We start from the raw sequence: 24,088 nt of genomic DNA on the forward strand, positions 1-24,088 counted from the left end.
CATAGAGCATGTGTGTGTGTGTGAATACTTACAAAATGAAACCAAATTTCTAGTACACTGTGTAGAGTGTGCTTATATAACTGTCCTAAATCTGACTTCCCTGAAAATACACAGTACTATGTACTCATCTGTTGCCTCTTTCCAGGGTTACAACTGAATAAAGGAGTTGATGAAAACATATTAATGTTACATGTATTTAACTATAAATAAGTTATATTCAATCTCCAAGAACCAGTTCCACATAATATTTTCTATAGATGATTTTTCATGGGATGTAGAAGTACAAAACCCATTATTTAGGGCCTGATTTGAATCTCAACTATACCAATGTAACCCTGGAGCTACTTTACTGAAGTCAATCAAATTACACTGGTTTAAAGCAGAGGTGTCAGATCCTGCAACTGAAATCAATAGGCCCATTTGAATGTATAGTTCTTGTGAGTAAAGTGCTTGAAGGCTCAGACCTATGGTTGCCAAGTCTCCAGGACTGCCCTGGAGTCTCCAGCAATTAAAGATTAATCTTTAATTAAAGATTGTCATATGATGAGACCTCCAGGAATACGTCCAGTCACGACTGGCAACCCTACTCAGAGCCCAAGTGGGATCAGAATCAGGCTCAGAGAGCTCTACATGTTTAAAATCTATAGGTTTCTTTTTAAATCACTAAAAATCTCCATCTTTCATTGAAGTCATTCCTTATCCTTGACTAGCTACTACTATGAAGGAATTCACTGTAAAGTATCGGTAGTGAGCAGAAAGCAACCCACATAAGTCAAGTTTCAATTAAAAGACATCACACAAAACAAGAATAGCAGTAGGAATCTTTACTGAATAAGCAGAAAATGGTGGCTACTCTTCCCATTTACCCTGGCTATTTTATTCTTCTTTTGCTATTTGAATTCTTACCATTAGATCCTCTTACTGGACGTAATATATACAGAATGGAAATAGCAACACACACACCACCTCTCAAAGGGTCCAAGAACTGCAATTAACACATTAAGAAATAATAACTGCCAAGGGAGCAACCAATATAAACAGCGTGTAGCTGATGTAGCAAGAATTCTGGTTGGAAAAGGAGTATCCCCTGGGGAATAGGAAGCAGAAAGGAATGGAAACATCTCCTAATATTACCTTGCTGTTTAGCTGGGGAACACAGGAATCCATTTGTACATGTATTGCTTGTTTTGTTTTAATACAAATATTTGTTACCAATACTTTAAACTAGAGCTATCTGACCATTAAATATGCTTACAAAAAAAATCAGTTGTTTTTCATTTTGAAGTGTTAGAAACTGACCTGTTCTTTACTATTTCAATTTTTTCTTCATTGTTTAAAAACAGAAAACACTGAAGTGTTTATCAATATTTTTGTTTATTGAAAACCATTGATAATGTTTTGATTAAAAATTGGAAAAAACTTAAATGACAAACTTTGGCAATTGGCTGTTTTTCCACCAAAAAATTTTCATTTTCAAAAAAGACTTCTTTAATTCAACTTTTTGGTTTGAAAAATTCAAACCAACTCTACTTTAAACCCTACTCAAAATACCTTGCGTTAAACATAACCAATATTTTTGACAGAAGGATGAATGGGAGGCATTGAATCACTGAGTATTTTTCATTCTTGGTTCATGATCCCTTCCATCTTTTAATCCTGACTTCTATCTTCAGCGGCAGATCCTCAGAGTGTGCAAACTGTGATTCCTCCATTGACTTCAATGAAACTATGACAATCTACACCAATAGAAGATCTGCCCCTGAGTGTTTAGCCATCTGACCTTGCAAGCACAGAAGGCAACAGCCTCTGTCTTCTCCAGGGGCCTGATCCAATGCCTATTGAAGTAAATGGAGAGCCCCCCATTGACTTGAACAGGTTTTGTCTGTGAAGAACAACTGAATGTCAACTGGGGTCTCTGATCCAAAGCACAATAGGGAAGTGGACCAGCTTTCTTGAGCTGAGACTGATATCAGCCCCCTTGACTCTTTCAAATCCTTCAGAACCTGACATTGTGTCTTCCATGTAGTCACACTGAACCCAGTTCACCAAAGGCATAAGAATTATATATTTTATATTTTTCTAACTGCATCATCAAATCCTGACTTTTGTTTACATTTCAGAAGTAGCTATATTAAATAGTTACTAAAGTAATTATCAAATTTCAATATTTTTTTAAAAGGCAGTGGATTTAAATATTTAACCAATAGATTTAAATATTTATATTCTAGACCAGATCCTACCCCCCTTACTCACACTGAGTAATACCTTACTCTAAAAGGAGTTCCACTGAAACTACTAAAGGGTGGCAGAATAACCCTTAGGAAATTGCTGGATTTCTATAAAAAGAAAAGGACCTGGTCCTGGAACCCTTTCTCAGGCGAGTAATCCCACTGAAGTCAAAGGGAATTAGGAAGGGCTACCATGCCTATAATCTGGATATTACTGTATTACTGTTTAGTAATTTTAATGAACAGGAATCAGGGCCTGATCATGTTCTCTTGAAGGTCAAAAGGAGCTGTTTTGACCTCAACAGCATCAGCAGGAAACCCTACATTTTTTTCACTGAAATTCAAAGCCAAGAGAATGACAATGGAAAAAATAAAATAATTTATAAAGCATCTTGCTCCAAGCACAACTCCCACTGAGAAGCTCTATATCAATGTAAAAGACAGCTAAAATATCATAATTATAAACACTTTCGTAAAATTCCAACAAATCCAGCCTAGCCAGATAAAAGGAAGTAGGCGGCAATAAATACGGGGATAATAGTAGTCATGCTTAAAACCCACCTTTTGGGAGAGGGAAGTAAGATGCTTTTTAAAATGGAGACAGATGCTTGTTATCCCTTTGGTGAATCTGACTAGTATTTGAGAAACGTCCAATCGTCTAGGATGGCTTGAGGCCTCTCTCTCATCATTCAGAATATAAGCTCTCTCAGCTAATAACGTGGCACTTTGTAGAAACGATATTATTTTTATTTTTCAATTTTGTGCGTTTTGTACAGAGTGCTGCTGTGTTCAAGTGAACTGAATAAAAGCATAAACAGCAAGTGCCATCTGGAGAACATTCTTTCAGCATGCTGAGAAATAGCAGCTTGTGTGCACTACCTGTGATATATAAACATCATTAAAAAGAGTCAAAAATGGCTTGTTTCTATGTGATATAGCTGCAGCAAAATGCATTTTACTTAACCCTGTAGTAGGGTGGTTTCCATCTTTATGACAAAGAACAAATTCTAAGGGTTTGTCTATATGGTACAGCAATGCATACTATGGGGGTGTGATTTCTGAAGAGCATTAATGTGTTGTGCATTAATTAGCCCAAGTAAAACCCTGTTGGTGCATGCTAAATGTTCCCTAGTGTGCTTTAAAATAGTGTTGTTGAAACAGTATAATGTTAAAACACACTAGTGCATTTTTAGTGCGCACCAGCAGAGTTTACATGGACTAATTAATGCATAACACGTCAGCTTACTCTAGAAATCACTCCTGTAGTGCACACTGCTCTACCCTATCATGTATATAAGCCCTGAATGTTTGTTTCACAACCATTTATGTTATCAGTGTTACTAACAAAATGTCAATCCAGCAAGTTCCTGTACTCCAACAGCAATGGTGCCTGCCACTAAACTGAGCAATCCATAGGCAATGGATTCAAAATCTGATGCCTCTTTACCTGGTTCTGAATGCTCAACATCACTAATGATGTCCTTAGATCTTCTAGCAAGAGTTGGAACAATTATTTGTGGGCTTTTTAAGTTGTCAATGTATCAGCTTGAAAAAAAATGTGATAGTCTTTTTCATTCTAGCACCAAGCCTGTCCAGCCCCTCTTTTCCTGCAACAATAAAGAATAAGCTGGCTGTGAGGCTCAGTTGGTGAGATATGAGTGGTCAATGTGGTAGACTTCCATCCATCTTTTAGACTTTTGATGGCTGGCTCAGGATTGAGACAAGCACCTCCCTCTTGTTAAGAAGTTACTTCTGATTTTAGCTTCTTAAGAGCAATTGTCAAATTTTGTACACGGGTGAACCCATGGCCCATTGAACTTAATGGGTGTCTTTCTATTGCTTTCAGTGGGCTTTGGATCAGGCACTTAGTCAGCAAAGATGAGTTGGATAAGGATGAGAATCAGTAAAAGACATTGTAATTATTATCAGCTACTCAGCCACAGCTGGCAAATCTTGTTCCCATTGCCTTCCATTTCAAACTCACATTGCCTTCAATGGGACCAGTATTTGGCCCCTCACTTGGAAGGGAGGTGGTTCTGACCCGAGGAAAATTACTGTAGTAAAATCAATGGGGGGGGGATGCAAGCAGAACCATATCTGCTCTTTATACCTGTGTGACCCTTCAGTAACTAGCAGCTGCTCAAATGTAACAGAGCAGAATTTGTCTCATACTCTCCAAAGCACTATGGGGACTCATCCCCCCTAGATCTACCCTTCTATGCACAGTCTCCCCTTCTCTACATTCAGCTGTTTCCACTGCAGTTTTCCCCCTTGAACCTTCAAGTGGACACTTGACACAATTAGGTTTCAAGTGGGTAGGTAGAGGGGGTGACATGGAAGTTGGGGAGTCAGGTGGATGTTCGGGAGTCTGAGCTGCCAAGGGACACATGTCCATTTCTCTCTGGCCCCGCAGACCTTACCTGAAAAACACAATACACCAGGATTGGGCTCTCAGTCTGTAACACTGAACAAAAACATTTGCTTTTATCTTTTAAAAGTATTCTTTATTTATTTGTTACTTTCTATTGCAAAAAAAACTGTTTTAAAACCAGTTTTGGATCTTCCCAACTTGACACATCATCTGCAGCATTCATGAAGTGAGGACATGGTTCCCTATAAAATACAGGGCAGAGACAACTACCCCCACTCTGTGAGAGATGACCCGTACTCTCATGTTGGATGCCATACCTTTGATGAAGCACCTTGTGTAGGAAGGAAGGATTTGTTTGGTGGGATTTTAATTATTTTTCTTAACTTTTGACTTATAAGTTTCACCAAGCAACAGGAATGAAAATAAGTAACTTGTGAAATTAGATGATTATATAGCCCAAGACCCGTACTTGTCACCAAGGGCCCAAGTCCTCAAAGGAATGGAGCATCATGAACTCCCAGGCACTTGGCACATTCGCAGGGTCAGGTCCTATCTACAATAACAGAGTGCAGCAGAAGTCCATGGGCACAGAAAATCCACAGATTCAGTCCTCACTCAGATGATGCTGAATTCTCCAAAAAATAAATCACTGACATTTTAAAAATTACATTATTATGTTCTTAGAGTCTGGTCCTATAAGCCTTGCTCATACCAGTAATCAGTAGCTATTCTCAGGACATGTCTAAACTACAAACTTAAGTCGACTTAAGTTAAATTGACATACAGCCACCCACAGTAATTACTGAGATTTTCCATGTCCATACTATCCTCCTCCTGTCGCTGGAATCCTCACCAGAAGCACTTAAACCGACTTAAGAGGAGCAATGTGGAGAGCTAAAAGCATGGGCTCTCAGCTCCAGGTAGAGCTCCCCACTGGAAGCCCGGCTGCCATCCAGGCTCCCGGCTGGGCTTCCGCCCAGGAGACCCACTCCTTACTTTGTAGTGTAGACCAGGCCTCAATGAAGTCAAAGGATTTACTCACATTATATTTTATTATTTGTTCCTGATAGCACCCACAATGTGCCAGGATATGTACATACAAAGGAACATACAGTCTTTCCCTAAAGTATTTAGAATCTCAAAATAGACAAAGGGCAGGAGAAATGAAAAAACGGTTAGGATGCAGATTAGCTACATCTTCTTGAAGCACTTGAAAAAAAAATATTAGATATATTTATCTATCTGCTGTCGCACCTCAGTGTGTTCGCATGAGTAAGACTTTCCAGGATCAAGGGCTAAACTTCCTGGATATGAAGACAGGAGTACACTGATTTAGCTAGGACCCTGTCTTACTAGGTCTTGCTCATGTGAATAAAATTTTGCTGGATCAGGCCCACAGTGAAATCTGTCTTGTTTTGCCTGCAGTCAAATTCAAACTATATGCAGTAATAGAAATGTCACCTTTCCTACCCATCTCAATTTGGTATCCATTTTAAAGCTTACCTTTGACCTTTTAACATGATTAATACGCTTAAAAAGATTTATAAAAGCACCAAACCTCACTGAATGGTAATTATAAACAATTTGTATTCATTTAAAACACATTTTCCATTTTTAATTTTTTTAGATGTCAAATTTAAAAGCAGGAATGATAAACTATAATTCTGCTGTTTATTAGTAACTTTTTTTTTAAATCCATGTTCAATGTTTAAACAGAGATACTGCCAGCATAACTACAGCAACTTACTACAAATGTCTTCTGTTCCATCATTCCCTATATATTTAGACTCCTTTGAAGTGCCTATCTCAAATGGAGAATTTTCACAAATCAAATTGCACATAACAAGTATAGGAATCCAAAAACACAACATACTGGCCTGACTAAAAATATGTTGTCCAATGTGAAAACACCCCCCACGACTAACCATGTCATAACCTTTAACCTATTATTTCAACAAGAGCCCAAGAGGGGAAAAAATTAAGCCTTACTGTATCCCCTGAAGGGAAACAAATGACACTAAAGGGAGCAGTGAGGTCAGAACTGAAGAGCCCTAATGGAAATGCCCTGCCCCTTTTAAAGCAGGAGGCTGCTAGCTTTAGCACCTCAACTGATTGGAAGTACAGCAGCATCTCACCTAGAGAAAGGTAGTCCCTGACGCACCAAGTCCCAACCATTTAAGGCTTTATACTACAAAACCGACACCTTCAATTCCACCTGGAAACTAACTGGAAGCCAGAGCAGGTGTCACTCATACTAACATAACCATTACAGAGTGATAAAGAGCCACGAGGCCACATAATAGTCACAGCTACAGTTATCCTCACCTTTAGATTAGACAACAGCATTATGCTTTTTGATGGGGCTATGCATTAACGCCATTTAGATCCTTCGGTAACTTCAGATAACACAAAATGGGGCTGTCTGCTTATGAAGCACTGCTTCACTTACACAGCATATTGCACCAGACCTCTGTAGCTTATATCACAACAATCCTGGAGGGGCTCTCCGCAGGCAATGATACAGGACTTCTGGATCCGGAACTTGAGATACTGCTGCTTAAGCTAAAGGACTGAGGGCCAGCTTCACTAAGACACTTAGGTACTTTTAGGCACCTAGGGAAAAAAATCTCACAGGAACGCACTCCAATTCACAAAGCCTGAGTTGGGTGCCTAGGCTTCCTATACAATGAACAGTGACAGATAGGTGCTTTAGACTGAAATTCACAAAAGCTGGCATAGTAGGTGAGGAGCCTCCTAAGTTAGACCATGGAAGATGCCAAATGAGGCGGTGTATGCAACACCCCACCCCTCACAGAGTTAGGCATCTAAATCTGGGCTGCAGGGAGGTGCCTTTCTCTGCCAGTGACTCAGCTGTGAACCCTCGTCCACTGTGAATAAATAATGAAAGAACCATTGGGCCAGACAGAAAGCAAGCATGAGAATGACTGGGTAGCCTGGTGGTTGGAGAACTTACCAGAGAGGTGAGAGACCCAGGATCCACTCCCCTACTCCAAAGACTTTTTTTAATTATTTACCCACAGTGGAACAGCTTCAACAGGAGAGACTGAGGGAGCCCACATCAGAATATCCCATAATCTGGTGGTTAGGTCACTCACCTGAGCAGTAGCAGATCCCTCTTCAAATCCCTTCTCCCTCTCAGGCAGAGGAAGGACTTGAATCAAGGGTCTCCCACCTCCCAGGTGAACACCCTTGCCATCAGGCTAGAAGTCATGAAGCAAGTCCTTCTCTTTACTGCCCACCATCCCACTTTGTGTAAGCTCACCTATAGGGACCCAATCTGGTAGGTGAGCTCTGAGTCCACCCACCAGGTCGGGCCCTGCAGGCATGTAAGGCAGACGAACACCTATCTTCACCTGGTTCGTGAATTACCCTGGGGCGCAGGCATCTGGACACCTGGGGCAGAGCATCAATGTGCATGCACAGAGGCAGAAACAGAGAACTTTTACCACAAAAACTTTGGCACTAAGGGAGCTTAGGCACCTACATGGTGCGGCAGCAGCAGAGCAGGGATTTTGTAAATACCAGTAGGGCCTGATTTTGGGAGTCAAGTGCCTAAAATCATGGCAGTTAGGCACCTAAGTCCTTTTGTGAATCTAGACCGAACTGAGCAGCAACTTGTCTGTTCAACTATAGAGGAAGAGCCCTCCCCTGAATAGTGATAAGTAGCTATGCTCTGCAATTACTACTATCATCTTCTCTTTAAAACTCAGGAGAAAAAGCACACTACAGTTAGAAATACACAGTAACAAGAAATTAGCAATAACTATCATTAAGGATTCAGAGGCTGAAAAAGAACTACTGGAGCAATGGAGTGGCTTTTTAGAGTAAACTGATTATTTTCTTGCCATTAATGAATTATTTTTCACAGGAACGTAGGACTTGCCTTGTGCACTCCTGCAAATAACCCAGATTTGCCATGAAAAAGAATGCCTTGTCTACCACAGCATATAAAAGCCATTGTCCTCCAAGCCCTCATGTTAGCCACAGTGTTCATCTAACCTCTTTGTTATCATGTCACAATAGAAGCAGAAAAAACACTGAAAGTCTAAGTAAATTCTGATGTTTGACTCAAGACTGATCTTCCCACTATCCTACAATAAGTGAATACAGAGATTAAAACTGGGATTTTTCAAAGGTGCCTAAATGAGTTAGGCACCCAACCGCCACTGAAATATAGGTAGGGTTGACCACCTAACTCCCTTAGCAGTTCAAGCTGAGATTTTCAAAAGATCCTAAAGTAGGCTCAAAGACATAAGAATTCAAGTTCTACTTAGAGAACTGATGGGCACCCCACAGTCACATGTCTCAGTAGAAGGCTCGTCACCCATCAGAACTTAAATAAAAAGCTATGGGCATGACCAGTCCTGAAACTTGTCCACAGAACTCAACACATGCGACGGAGGAAAATCAAAACCTACCTGTTAAATCAAAACAGCAATTAACTCACCATTCCCAACTATAGCTGCAGTTCTAGCCCAGTCTCCCTGAAAATGCTTCTGCAACTAATTTAAAGAAACTGAGGTTCATTGTGGAAGTGTCAATGAGAGTAGGTTCACAAAGACTGTAATGGGCAATGAGAAAGAAGGTGGTAGAGGTGGGGAATGCCTGACAGATTTGGGTTAGCTCTTGAAGACATTCAACCTCCCACTGGATGTGTGACAGAAGAATTTTCCAAAAATTGTACCATATTAGTAACCACAGTCTGCGTTCAAAGAATTGTTCCTGAAGCAGCCTCTGAGGTTTGTATTCATACAACACAAAACCAGAAAACAGTATGTGACAGAGAGAGTCTACTGATATTTGTGGCACTGTTGCTAAGGCTCCCCAAGAGATCCAGCCAGACACAAGACAACATTAAAGCATGCCTCCACCTTCTCTGTTCACATCCATGAGCTATTATTTAAACACATACATTTAGTAATCTTATAATGCAGTCCTGTAAGATCACTCAATTAGAACTACAAAATTACTCTCCAATTTAGCTGACCTGATACATGAAACATTGCCTACGTGACAATGAAGCTATGGTGGGGATCAGTAAGGGTAGTAAGGTGTGTGCACACACACACATATATATAAAAGATGGAAGGAAACCCAAAATTACTAAACAAGATTACACTGTGGATGATGTGGTTTCTTCACACATCTGATATATAGCATCTTTTCAGGTGTCCTGTAAAAGGGGACCAATTTGAAAATCTAAGCTGCAGGAATTCCTGAGAAAAATTAAAAAATGCTAATGACCACCAAGAAGGAAGGTGCCTAAGATCTTGTACCAAAGTTACCTCCATCTTTTTGTGACCTAGACCCTTTTGGAACAATTGCAGAATGGCATAAGGACTGAAAGAAAAAAAAAAGGGTTTTTTTTTTTAACCAAGTCTACAGAAGTTATAGCTGGTTTTCTGAGAGATGTTTTGAAACGTTCTACTGCATTTTTATTCTAGAGATTCAGCATCGGAAGGTGTGACCCAATACAGTCTAATCCCAAAACAAAATAATTCATAGCTATCACTATACATTGTCAACGCAGTCCTTCCACCCAAATAAAAAAGCAAACATCCCTGTCAATCATTTATCCATTACAGTTTTGTAACAAGAGTATTTGCCAGCTCCCATTTTGCTTCTCTCACTCTCTTGTTCACTGCTCTACAAAACCACCATTTCAGTTCTCTAAGCATACAGACTCGTGAGCACAGTTAGTACAGCTACAGCATTTTGATTTTCTTAATTTTTTTTAAATGCTCTCCAAAAGAATACCATATAAGACACTAGATATTGCATTTTCATTCTCTTATTGGAGCCAAATAGGTGGCTCCATTGTCTGCGCAATGCATTCCACAGCTAAGGCAAGCAAATGTCTAGTAGTGTTGTTTATTCTTTATTTTTTCAAAGATTTTTACTAGAATAACATTTTTTAAGGTTACCTTCATTTTTTCTAATAGGTAGTGCCTATGTGACAAACGTGTACTTAGCGCCTGTAACAGTCACGTGATTTATGTAGAAGTAATTGGGGTTAACCTACAGGCTACATCAAATGCCTCATATTTGGCCCCATCCCTGGGACTTGGAAACATCTGAAATAAATAAACCCATGTGTCACTTAAGAGGGTCTGGGCCTAATTACAATCATTTGTATTTTTTTGGAAGCAAACTGCCACTTCAGCCTTCTGTCTTTAAGTCCAGAGCTAGCTTTTGTGCTCCTCTGGTACCCAAGTGAAAATATTACTCTTTCAGCAAGACTTCTGTTTTACTTTGACTAGCAAGGCCGCAGCAACCCCCCTGTCTCTGGCTCTTTTTGATGCTAAAATAAGAAGCTTGTTGTTATTCCAAGAGAGCTGCTTGCTTCCACCTCCATTCTCTGTTGACTTACACAGATGACAGCATAGGAAACTCTCGAGGTATCATTTGCTGACCACCTTTTTGTTACATTACTATTTATGATGTGCATTACAGTTACGCCTAGAAGCCCCAAACACGATCAAGGTCTATAAACACAGAGTGAGTGAGAGTCCCTGCCCTAAAGAGCTGATAACCTTTCTGTGCCACAATTCCCTTACCCTTTGTCTGTTTTATCTATTTTGACTAAGTGACTTGCCCAATGCCACATAAGAATATTGCAGTAGAGCCAGAAATTGAACCCAAATCTCCTGTGTCCCAGACCACAGGATCAATCTTCTTCATTACATATGGACACACTTTTTCTACTGTAATCCACATTACTCTGGGCTCTAATCCAGCATGAGTTTCAAATGGCTGTTCACTGAAGATTACAGCCTTCTGAAGCTGCAACCTGTCCAGATCCACCCTCTTAACACAGACTCTATGCCTTCGTCTAACCACCTCCAATTACTTTATCCTAGAGACTCTGCTTTGAATGCAATCCATGCACGTTATAATGCTTATAATTTGTGTTCTCATTAGAAGGCAGTCAGCACCCCTGGAAAAAATATAGTTCTGGAGGTTCTTGATGCAATGAGACTCAGGCAGATCTTTTTACTGGTGCTGTTTCAGAATTTTATACACACACAGAAGCTAAATGTCACCCTAGCTTAATTTACAAGCATCTACCTCATGCTCAAATTTGACTTCAGCCATATTGCAAGTTAAAAATGGGTTTAGAGTCAGAGTTCAAGGCCAGAAGGGACTACTAGATCATCTAGTCTGACTCCTGTGTATCACAGGCCAACAACCCCATTCAGCACCCGCACACTAAACCCAACAACCAAAAATTAGACCAAAGTAGTACAGCCCAGAGGACACTAGGTTATTATGTGCCACAGGCCGAGAATGGGAGGGACCGAAGAGCACCAATGCCTGACATCCTCTCAATAGCAGGGAAATGATTAAGTGAGATATGCCCAGATAATCCTGGCAAGTGACCTGCATCCCAAGCTGCAGAGGAAGGCAAAAACCAAACAAACCCTAAGGTCACCGCTGATATGACTGGGGGTGGGGAGATTCCTTCCTGACCCCACATAAGATGGTCTGTAAGCAAGAACCAGCCAGCCAAACACCTGAGAGAGTGAATGCCTAGTGCCACCTCAGAGCCCTTACCCACTCCATCTCCCATTGTAGCCATTTCTCATGCTTCACAGAAAGGAGATTTAAAATAAAATAAAGGATTAGATTACATTGGGGGAGGCTCTTTCAATGAGGCCCCAAATGGAGCTTTGCTCTTACCATAAAAACCTACCACAAAATTGATCAGAGACTCTAAGGACAAAATATCAAGAGTGCTAGAAGAAATTAATGAACTGCACTGAAAGAGGTCTGTGGGAAAATTTGTATTGTATTTGCATCTTATTGGACCCAATCCCCAGGTACATATTCAGCCCATAGTGTCTAGCAGCAGTCAGTGTCACTGATGTCTCTCTTTCCAAGAGTAGAAGAACTCCCCACATTCACATATCAAATGAAAAGAAAAAGGAAGCACTCTGATTTTACTTCCTGTATATCAGCGGTTCTCAAACTATGGGGCAGACCTCCCAAGGGAGGCACGGGAAAGTGGCAAGTGAGGCGCGAGCTGTGTGCTTTTGTTTGTTGGTTGGTTTTTTAAGAGCTCTGTCAACTCCAGGTGGCTGGAGCTCACGAAGAAGGGCCATGCATGCCAGGGAGGTAGGGATAAAAGGACAGATAGAGCCCCGCCGTAACAGAGTTGACAACCAAAGCCCCGCCACCTGGGCTCGCTTCCTCCCCTCCACCGCTCTCAATCCCTCACCGCTCTCAATCCCTCACCGCTCCCTTCCTCCATCCCCCCAATCCATCACCGGGAGGCAGTCCAGGCTCCAGCTCTCCTTCCTCCCCTTCTCCCACCTCTCTGGATACGTTGGGGCTCCAGCTACCAGCCCCCAGGGTGGCGGCAGCAGTGCAGAAGTAAGGGTGGCAATGGGTGCTAAGTCTGCTGTGAAAAGCGATATTACTTCAGTGCTGCTGCTGGTGCTGTGCTGCCTTCAGAGCTGGGCACCCAGCAAGCAGCCACTGCTCTCCGCTCTGGCTTCAGAGCTGGGTGGCAGTACATGTACTGTTGGGGTTGGCGTCATAAATTATTAAAGACACAAAAAAGGGGGGCCCAATCACTTAACCACTGCTATATATAATTGTAATGCTATATAATTGTAATTGCTATATATAATTGTAATGCTAGGAATACTCCAGAGTTCTATATTATTTTAGTAATTAAACATAGTCTTGCCAGTTGCCAAAGGGAAAAATATATTGTTATTTTCAAATTTATTTTAAATTATTTCCCTAGAGAATAAGCTACATAGATTAAAGAGGTGACAATGAAAAAGAGAAAATGTGATCTAAACAAATAAGTGTTAATATAAAAGAATCCGGGAAATCTTCAGCAACCAAATGATCTTTGTCTCAAACCAATACATTAAAATTAAAATTACAGATTACAATTTACCTCACTGCATTTTTCTTGTATTTTATGTAAAATTTTCTTCTAAAAATTTTATTCAGACTGAAAATAACCCCAGAGAAAACTAATGTAAACAACTGCAAAAAGAACCAAGCAAAACCAGCCTTTTAAGAAAAGATATCTGTTTATCTCCATCACTGAATACTCAGACTTCGCACTATACCATTTGGTTCATGTAAAACTTCTTTAGTAAAATATTTACATATTCTTAAAAATCCAAGATGATGTGCATCCAAACCTCACTACTCTGACACCAGTGGCACATAACCCATAATTACCTAGTCCAGAAGAAGCAATTAACTCTCTCTACTGTAGATAACAAAGAACACAGGTGACAATTTCTCTTCCTGGCAACCTTCTCTATGAATCTGAACAATGAAAAAGGAAGTGATGCAACTTTTGAACCATAAATCGTCCAAGTGTTTCACTACTGATTATGAAAAATATCTTCATAACAGATTACTGTCAACCATATATACCATTTTTTTTAAATTTCTCTCTAGCTTCAATTTACTTCATTGATGCAAGTATTTGAACCACTGATAACTGGGAAGTGTTTTTTTATTGTAAAAATCGGACCACCTTATCTAAATTATGTCTCTCACGCACATGCAAAGGTCCCCACTCCAGATCCCCAATAATTATTTTAAAAAGTTTTGTAAAGAGGCACTTTGTGTACATGCATGCTCTTCCCCTTCTTCCTTCAATGTTTACACACCATCTCTCCCTTACTGTGTCCAAAATCCACTCCTGGGACCTCTACAATTGAAACACAAAGCAGCAGCTGTTTGGCAACATTTCTAACCCTAAACAGCAACTGTGATGGGATTTCATTTCACTAAACATTCAGACCGCATTCAGTTCGATGTGACACAACAGTCATGGTTTACAACAAATGTATATGAAATCAACACTTTCAGCCTGAAACGCCACATAAGACGCAGGATTTGTTTGTGTTAGCCAATATTATTGAAAAGAGTTGCGGATAGAAATGTAGCTAAGGCAAAAGAATAATACCACAATTCTCTGTGTGTTTGCTTTATACCTGGGGACTTCATATCTTCCCAGAACCTCCGAATGTTTATTATAAGGCTCCCGAAGTGGCTATCACAGAGCCAATTCTGACTGCTATAGCGCACACGTAGTTAGGGTGCGGGGGAGGTATTTTACAAAACCCTTGAAAATGCAAGTTCACAGCAAACCCTGCTCCTTGGAGCCGCAGTGAGCAGACATCGCTTTTCAAAAAAACGCAATTCACGCTCCCAGCCACAAATCTAAGGGGAGACGGATGCTCCCCAACAAACAATCCCTCCTATCACCTACCAAAAGGCAGTTTTAGCGTTGTTCCGCTGGATGCAAACAGCCTCCTTCCTCCAGCACCAAGCCCGTTCCCTTCGCACCGCCCGGCTGCGCCAATCACCCCCAAACCCCCACTTTGCTTTCCGATCCCCCTCCCCCCCGTTGCATTGCCAACCCCCCACCCTTTTCCCCCTTGTCTGTGGCAAACCCTGCAAAGCAGCCTCTCGGTGCCGGCTGCTGCCCGTGCAAGGGGGAGCGCGTCCAGCCCCGCCGCTGGCTTTGCAAGCCGCCAGCTTTCTCCTCCCCAGGCAGCTCCAGCGACCTGTCAGCCGGCTGCACCCTGCCGCCCACCACTGATGTCACCTTCCCAATAATGACCGTGCGGACTTGCCCCCTCCCGCTGTTAGCCTGATACATCCTGGGGGGGGTCACCCTTCAGCAACACCCCCCCTCCTCCTCCGCGCAGGCAGGCAGGGTCCCTGCGCACCCACCGCTCCCCGGACGGGGCTGCACCCTCTGCTCCGCAGCGCGACTCACCTCCGGCTCTCCCGGCGGCGGCGGGCACAAGCCCCTAGCTGGGCTCCATGGAGCGCGGCCGGTGTCACGCCCCCGCTGGACCGGGGGGCGAAGGCTGCGCCTGCTCTGGGGGGGGGCGAGGGGGAGGATCCTGCGTCGCTGTCAGCCTCAGCCGCCGCCGCCCGACTGGCGTGGCCGAGCCACTGTACGTGCCGCGGTGCTGCCCGCCCTCCCTGTCCTTGCTGCTGGCTGGGGAGCCGCGTCTCCCGCTCCCCCGCCCCTCCCCACGCGAGGCGGGGGGCAGTGGGTGGAGGAGGTGTCCCCGCCCCCCCGGGTGCACATGCCGGGGAGTGTCACGTCTCCCTCCCTTTCCAAAATCGCTCGCCCGCCCGCCACGGCGCATGCCTGACGCGGGGAGGAGGATGCGCCTGAGCCGCAGTGAGGCCACTGCCGCCCCTGCTTCTTCTCCGCTCGCCGCTGGGGCGCGGGCAGAGCCTCCGCTCCCGGGGGGCAGCTGAGAAGGGCCCAGTGTGGCCCCGTGTGCAGGCGGGAGCCGGAGGGTGACGGGAGCAGGCGGATTGAACAGGGCGTGAAGGGAAAGGGGGGTGTAGAGGGGGTTGCCGGGATTCAGCGGGTGTGGGGGACCCTGGGGTGCTGGGGAAACTGGCAAATGGGCTGGAGAGGTGGGACAGACCGAAGTCATGATCCCAAGCGGAAGCTGGGGCGTTGCTGTTCGCTCAATTCCCCACCCCTTGCTCCGCACCCGCATCGGGGAGGGGGTCTCTTTAGATCTTGCTATGTAGGTGTAGGGCCCCCTTCTGCAACTGGATCTGCATGGGGGGGACGCCGGCTTCTTCGCGGTGCACCGGTGGCTTCAGTTAGGGTCTGCTGCTCTCACTGAACCTGTTGTAAGAGGTGGCCCATAGTAAGCAACCAAACAAACACACTGCACCTTGGAAAGGGTCACAGGATTTTTAACCATAAGGTTTACAATACTATCCTGACAATCTCATAAACGCCTAGAGAAGGCGGAGGCAATGAGACATCTCCCCTTCTAACAGGAGTGTTTTGGCCTATATCCCTCCACTTTGTGCGCCCTGTTTTTCCTCTGTCCCATAGTTGACCATGCTCCCCTACAGTGCACCCTCTCCTACCCTTTTTTTTACCTTGATCCCTTGCTGTGGTTTTTCTTTTGCATCTCCATTTGCCCCTGCAACTCCTATACCCTCATTACTCCTCCCTAGCCCAGCTGTTACCATCTAACCCCATTTTTTAAGTGTTTTCAGATACTTTAAATTGCTGTTAGTGGCACTAGCAGCTTATTGGATGGTTCTGAGCATTAAACTAAAGCCATGTTTAATATTACCTAATATGCTGTTACATACATATTATATAAATGATTGAGTTTCCATCTGGGTTTATGGTGATATTAACAAGCTACTCCAAACTGGGAGTTGTAGTTTATGACATCATTTCAAAATTTTTGATTGGACCCAGATCAAATAAATTATGGATCTAGAAATACTAAAGGAAACACATTCCCTTTTATCACAGCATCATTGGAACTAATAAGGGGGAAAAGACTTATTAGGTCATCTGATCCATCTCCCAAATAGACTATAGGGGACACTCCTGCACTATCTTTTAGTCCTTTGTGCAGTTTTGTTTGAAATGTTTCTCCACTCCCCCTAAGGAATCTAGGTCAAAGCTACATGCTAGTAAACCTATTGACTTATTACCAAGTATCATGAGGTTCTTGGATTTTTCCAAACTGCACTTGCGTAGATGTAGGGGAGACCCCCTTCCCTGTTAGCAATATAGGAAGGGCAGAGGGGTCACCACTCCCAGGTGGAGAACCCATGAACAAGTAGACCTGGTAGATTTATCAAACCTAGATGAGAAAATCCTAGTTTTTTGATCACGTCTCAGAACAGAGAAATGTATTCTACTGAGATGGAGATCATTATAAATAAAATATGAGTTAACTTGTTGATATGGAAAGAAATACTAGACATCATAAAACCTTTCAGTGTTATATAGCCTAATTTTCTTGAGTAGATGAATAAATATAACATTCCTTTCTTTTCAGCTTTTCTAATCTTTCCTTTGCTTTACCCATTTTGTCGTAACTGTTTTCAAAGGCACCAACTATCACAGTCAAGGCTTTCTGTACACTACAGCAAGCTGACCTAAATTCTGTGACATGGTGTCTGGATGCAACAGCACACTGATGGACCTGAGTTGAATAGTAGCTTCATTTAAATTTTAAAATGGTGGGGTTTGGTCAATTAAATATGAATATAAATAATATACTCGGTGAAGGAGCCTTTGTGATTTAATGTGATATTGCATTTAACTGTGTATTGTCCTCAACTTTTTAATTTTTAGTATTATGCAGAATTACATATTGGAAATGCATAACTGGATTATAGAAGCTGTGAGGGGAAGCAGAAGGGTCTTGTAGATGAGTAGAGGACAGTTGGGACTTTGAGCTCTGGAGAAGACAGTTTAGGGCTATGGGATGGGAACAGTACCTGGATGCTCTCAGTAATGATCAGCAATAGAACAGATATTCATTTAAACCGTAATATTTAGATTTCAGAATCAACACCCCATTGAGATGAGTGGGAAAGCTATTGTTTCAGGATTGTCAGGACTCATAGATAGCCAACATTTCACCAACATACACTGAGTTCACAGTTCCAAGGTTTCTTTGTAGGCACGAAGGCTGTATGAGAACCATGATTTTAAAAATAAATAATATGTACGTTCTGGAGCACAATTCTTTGGCAAAGGGTGGATTTCACAGCAAATCCCATGGCGGTGGAATCAAGGAATATATGAAAGGTGTTAATATAACAGCTAGCATCTATAGTTCTTAGGTAGATTACAGAGGCTTGAGAGGGTCTCTTTTTTCTTCCCTCCTCTAAATATTTTAAAACTATGAACTTGACTTTAAAGGAGACCCCTAGAGGAAATTACAACCATTCAGTGGACAATTGGAGAGGACATTACATTGTATTTCACAGTGTAACATACATAAGGACACAACCTGCCTTGTAATGGAAGATTGTTATATTCTATTCAGACACTTGGAATGGAAAGCAGTGAGGTTTGTGGTGGTGTTACAAACTGTAACAATACAACCTAATATTAAAAGAGAATAAATTGAATGGTTAAACAAGATGTTAACTATTGTCAATGGGATAGTAGCAATGTTAGTTGTAAGTGTACTACACATTATGAAAGTTTACTGGGTCACAGACCTCTACAAAAATCCTCATGACCCTCAAGTCGGTAAAGATGGTGCTATGCATATATTCCTATCAGAAATATATGTGCAGAAATATGCCAGAAATAATCGAATCTAGCAGTGGCCTGGGGACAGTGACCTTAATTTAAAATCAATTAAAAATCCCTATGTCAGTGATGGCTGATTGCCCTCTTCTCATGTCTCAAACTGATGCTCTCATAGTCCTGCCATGGTCAATGTCACTAAACAAGTTGGAAAGCATTATATCATTTTGCTGTATGTCTCTTGAGGAAGGTGAGATAGCACAGCCTCAGGCACTTCACTGTGTTAGTAAGAGAGCAATTATTATTTATTAATTTATACAGCGCCATGAGTGTGCACCAGCATGTCTACCTCATCCATGTATCCCAATGGCATTTCCTAAAAAGTACTTATCTTAATAACATAAACACTACTAGTGCTAGAATAGAATCCTGTTTCTGTTAGGAACAATTTGCTTGGGTTGCTATGCTTAGGGCAGCTAAAATAAGGATGCAAATTAAGGGGCCTGAATCTGTAAATCCTTATACAGAAGAGTAATTTTACTCATGTGATTTACAGGCATAAATGTTAGCATAATGCAGCCTTAGTACTGCTTGTGCATCTTTAGGGAATTTGTACATCTTTTGGTGGCAAAATTAAAAGACCATTTATCTAGTGGGCCCCCAATAAGTATCAGGACTCTCTGCATGGACACAGGGTGTGCACTAGTGGATTCCAATACAGAATCAGAACCTTAATCTGTACTTGTTTTAAAGTGGTCACGATCATTTTGTATATAGGTACTCTAGCCATTTAATAGATTATTTTTAGTGGTAATCCTAACAAGGTTTTTTTATTTCCTACTACAAAGCACCATGAGTAATCCAATTGGATCACACATCTTTGCTTTATTCTTGATTGCATAGAAACACTTTGATCACATCAATGCGATATGTATTGAAAGAAATGCTGTCACATTTTGTTATTAATGCAGCAATCCAAGATGGATTAGAAGTTTTAAATTGGATTCATGAAGTATAATCAACACTGATACTATGAGCTGTGTGAGGTTTGTAATCCAGTGTGTGCATATCATTTGTTCTAAACTCTCCAGAACACAGTAAATGGGTGAGAGCATATAGCATAGAAATTCTGAAGGGATGCAAGATTTTTAGTGACAGAAGTAATTTTCAGCTTTTGAACCAATAAGGAATGGACTGCAAGAAGACTCAGACATCTTTAAAAATTGTTAAAGGCATTGTATATTATAAAAAAGAGTAATGAATAAAAGAATTTATAAAACTACATTATTATTATTTGAGTTTTCATGTGGTCATAATCCACTTGAGTTGCATGGTTTATTTCATCACTGTAGTTCAACAATGGATTTATGTAGCCTCTTGTGTTACCACTTGCTATATATATCAAGAGGTTTTAGAGGCATAATAATAAATGACAATGGCATTGTTTAGCAGTTTGTGATGTCACCATAATGTCATGTGATGTTTGACACGCAATGTTCATCTTAATGTAGTTATAACCTAGCTCACATTACTGAGTTATTTTAAACTTTTTTTAAAAAAGGAAATCACATTAATGGGTGGTGCTTCAAGTCACAGTGTATTATTGGTTTACTGACGGAATTTTACATTTTTTAAAACTATTCTGTTACTGAGACCGTGATATAGAGTTGTGGTGTCAGTTTTTTAGACTTGACTTCTGGGATCAAACAGAGGAAAATATAAATGATATCAAGAATAGGGACTTCAAATAACTCTTTCCCCTCCCAATTATTATTCTTTTAGTAAAACTCTTATTTATAGAAATCATGTTATATCCTGAGTTACAGCCATTCTCTAAGGTTATGAAGAAAATCACCAATAAACCAGGTACATTCGTGTGTGTTTGTGAGTGTGTATGTCTGCATTATAAAAGGATAAATATAGGGAGGTTTATAACAAAGTTGTGGATAAAACTATACCACATACTCTTGTTGCGTTTTACATCTCAGTGTGCTTACTTCTTTGTTTTGTTGTTCAGCAAACTGAATAAGTGGCTTCCATGCCAGATCAGCAGTGGATATTGGTAATATCTTAAAGAAGGTAGTCATCTAAGTGCAAACTAATGTATAGTCACAGCTAAAAATCACAAAGTATCAGACTCAAAACAAGTTAGGCATAACCTACCTTGAGGAACTGTAACTAAAATTTAGTCATGCTATTCCTGGGTCCAGCAAGCCTTCTCCATACAGCTAACCAGGATTGGAGTTGTTTCAGGTTTCTAAAGTAAAGTGTGGTATTTCCAAAATGTGTGTTCTGGAGGACCAGTAAGAACCTGGCATCTCTGGCTGTTTTGAGATTACGTCTCACTATAGGAATAATTATAAATGTATTCTATCTAGGTTTTTACATTGTGTTTTTCACAATGGAACTTGAGTGGCTTACAAGGGTTTTCATTTATTTATTACAAGTTCTTTGTGCATCTTCAGTTTCTCTCTCCCTCATTTTTTTTTATTTTGGGAAAGTTAAATAAGCGAATTTTGCATTTTGTTTGGAAGGTAGTGAGATCTGTGCTCATTATGGCACGTTCAGGAGCAAGTCCTAGAGCATTGGGCTAGCTGCTGAGAAGATGGAATTTTGCACTAACCACTCCATAAGTTCCCCAAATATGTGCTATTCTAAAAGGGAAAAATGCATATTTTATCCCTAGAGAAAACTGATGTAGCACCAGAAACGTCTCTAGCAATTATAAGAGTAAAAAAGCAAAGGTGAACTTAATGTAGTTCTCCAGCAACACTAATATATTTTTCTCTTTCTTTGATCATAGGGATGTCTTTTAATTAATCTTAGTAATGAAAAATCTATTATAATGCCATAAGCACGCCAAGTCAGTATACTGTACAGCTGAGGAAAGACCCAAGGCCCAAATGTCTATCTCTGCTCTTCCTGCCTCAGTAAGTAGTGAATAATGCATTAGTGTTGCTTTAAGCATTTTTTTAAAATATGCTTTAGCCAGAATTATTAGCTTTCTTGTAGCATGCACTGCTGAATTGAGATCAGGCAGAAGCAAAGGTCACAGTCTGAGCCCACTTAATATTATAAAGGGCTCAAAGGGCACCCAGCATACGCCCTGGTTTCGGGGGGAGTTCAGCATGTGGAGTGGCTATAGGATCACACCCAGGGATTTCTAGATTTGTATCACCTGTTCCAGAGCCCACTGAAGTCGATGGAAGTCTTCCTGTTAACTATCGTAGGTTTTGGATCAGTCATTTAATGAGCAGTGGAAACTTTGAGGCTCTTTTCCATGAAACCAGGAGAAGTTTTCTATGTTGTCTCCCCAACAGGCTGCACTGATGTTTCATTATGGGTCCAATCTTGAGACACTCCCATTCTTCCCCATGTGAGTGACCTTACTCATGGGAGTTGTCCTAGTGAGGACAATTGAAGTCAGGTAAATAGGTATTTTGCTAGGTATTTTGACGGTCTAGGCCACTGCCCTGCAGTGCCAAGGGTGCTCCTAAAGCAGTAAGGCCCCTGAAACTGTCCAGCCATTAGATGGCAGGCATGGGGTACCCAGAATGGAGCCTCCCCTAAATATTTACTTCAAGATGGTCGCCAGTGTGGCTGATGCCTTATGCTGGCCCTGACAGCTAACAGTAACTTGAGCAAAGGATGAGGTTTTAGGACAGCACTAGGCTAGGGATCAGACAACGTTACCAATCTCTGTTAAGATGCAACATTTTCTCCTTCAGCAATTGTGATGGTCTAAAAGGAGTTAACTTGCGAAGTTATTAGGCTACAGCTGCTTGAAGTATGGGGCATCATTTGCAAAAAAAAATTGTTTCCACACACACCCCAGCTCCCACATAACTTTACACAGTCGGTCAATTGCTATTCTTATTGGAATGCAGTCAGCTGTAAAATCTCAAATAGAGACTCATACACATCACCTACCTTCCATGTTAACATTTGAAAAGGTCAGTTTTTTGGGAGGATGGAAATCTGACAAGATAGGATTGTGTCTGAGACTCATTCAGCAGGTCTCTATCTGAACAAGATGAAGAAGCAATGAGGAGGACAGAACCTCTTCGAATTTGAGCTGATTGATAATTTTGATGAAAGCCCCTTAGCCTCTTTCAGAGACCATTCGTTACCTCCAGAAGTTTACTTTTTTTTTTTTTCCCCAGGAAATGCTGTTCACCCACCCACGGAGGAGAAGTTAAATTCTCCCTAGGGTGAAGATGAATGCCAAGGCCCTCTGGCCACTGGAAATTTTCTCTACTGGTTCTAGCTTTTGAGCAGAGCCGATCAAAACTCAGACTTTCCAGCCCAAGGGAAATTTCAAAATGTCCAGTTCAGAATAAAACAAAATATTTTCTAAATGTCCTGTGACCTGCAATTTCTGCAATATTTCAGTTTCAGTAACATTTCATTTTGGAATTGTGTTTTAGATTTTGGACTTTCATATTGGCATTTTGAAATTATTTTGCATTTTATTTTATGTTTTTTTTTCATTTTTATAATAGTGCATTATATTCATGACTACTCCTCAGATGCTATTATGACATAATTAGTTTAATACTCTATTGTTTTTATTTTTAAAAAATTAAGGGCAGCTGCTACTGAGTACAGATTGAAACATCTTATCTTTTCTAGATCAAGTGTGTCTTGTTTGTGTTGTAATAAAACAGTTTGAGACTGTGTGTGTCATATTATGTAGCACTACCACTACTACTCATAGGTCATGTGATAATATAAAAATAAAATAGTAAAATGATAAAAATCCATAAAATACAATTCTAAATGAAATATTTGAAATGACATTGCAAATTTTTCTGAAACTAAAAAAAATGTTTTAAAATACTTTTCCCTGGGAATTTTTGAAGAAATGACATTTTTTAATGTTGACAAAAGAGGTTTTTTCTCTAGAAAAAAATGTTTTGATGAAAATTTTCCAACCAGCTCTATTCTTGAGGCAGGAATAATATTACCAGTCCTCCTTATACTAGAGTGAAAAGTCTTTCCTCTTGTGTTTTCAAACTTGTATCTCAGTCCTGTCAGTGCTGAAGTGAGAATGTCAGATGCATTCATCCAAGATCCACATTAAGTATTGCTGAGTCTAGAGAAATATCCAAGGAATACTCCAAAGGGGGATGGGTGAGGAGAATAGTCACCAGAATGAAGCCTTGGGAAGAAAATTCTGGACCGGTTCTTGCTTCAATCAAGTAGAATTAATTAATGATTCAGGCCTCTGCTTAGGTCATAGGAAGAGACAAACTGTACTAGATATCAAAATGCATGTCTTTTGATTGACACGTAAAAGTGATAACTCATGGCTTGTACTCATAATCTGCTCACCAATGGGACATCTTATGATTCTCATATATTTAACAGTGGCTCAACTTCACCATCAGCTTTCATCAGCTTTCATCAGCTTGATACTGACCTCCTGGA

General features: G+C 41.0%; 1 protein-coding gene across 3 annotated transcripts in view; it reads right to left on the reverse strand.

Moving 5' to 3' along the window:
- RAI2 (retinoic acid induced 2) overlaps positions 1–15,496 on the reverse strand; it is a 69,580-nt gene extending 54,084 nt beyond the window's left edge. For 2 of the 3 annotated variants that reach the window (XM_050936604.1, XM_050936605.1), the window contains exon 1: positions 15,383–15,496. The gene's annotated coding sequence lies outside the window, so the exon portion shown is untranslated. Of the gene's footprint in view, positions 1–14,869; positions 14,921–15,382 lie in introns of those variants that run through there. The other variant, XM_050936606.1, reaches the window with a different exon arrangement.
- Positions 15,497–24,088: the final 8,592 nt, after the last annotated feature.

The sequence above is a fragment of the Gopherus flavomarginatus genome, chromosome 1 (genome assembly GCF_025201925.1).
Source record: "Gopherus flavomarginatus isolate rGopFla2 chromosome 1, rGopFla2.mat.asm, whole genome shotgun sequence".
Taxonomy (NCBI): Eukaryota; Metazoa; Chordata; order Testudines; family Testudinidae; genus Gopherus; species Gopherus flavomarginatus.